Source organism: Psammomys obesus, unplaced genomic scaffold (assembly GCF_907164565.1).
Source record: "Psammomys obesus unplaced genomic scaffold, mPsaObe1.curated_primary_1811, whole genome shotgun sequence".
Classification (NCBI taxonomy): Eukaryota; Metazoa; Chordata; class Mammalia; order Rodentia; family Muridae; genus Psammomys; species Psammomys obesus.
This window is the reverse complement of record NW_026593286.1, coordinates 19,740,895-19,741,358: the sequence shown is the minus strand read 5'-3', so window position 1 is coordinate 19,741,358 and position 464 is coordinate 19,740,895.

Below are 464 nucleotides of genomic sequence, written 5' to 3'. Positions count from 1 at the left end.
GATAGATAGATAGATAGATAGATAGATAGATAGATAGATAGATAGATAGATAGATAGAAAGAATTTGGAAATTAAATATGTAATTTGAAAATTCAACATGACATAAGGATATATGTATGTATATATTTCATGCTGTCATTTCTGTCTCCTAAGAAAAACATGACTTATACATATATATGTGTGTGTGTCTGTGTATATAGGACATTAGATTCCCTGGGGCTGGAGCTAGAGTTGTGAACCACCTGATGTAATTACTGGGAACCTATAAAAGTAACATATTCTCCAGATGTAATTGTTGTCTCAGAGGCTTACTGCTGAATAACTGGCCCCTTTCTATTTCTTTCTGAAATCTGGCTGGCTGGTTTAACTCAGCTGTTCTGGCACAAACTCCTCTCCGAACTGACTGATTCAATTTGGATTCTCTGGGCTTCTCAATAAATTGCCAATACTTGGCCTCAAACTAT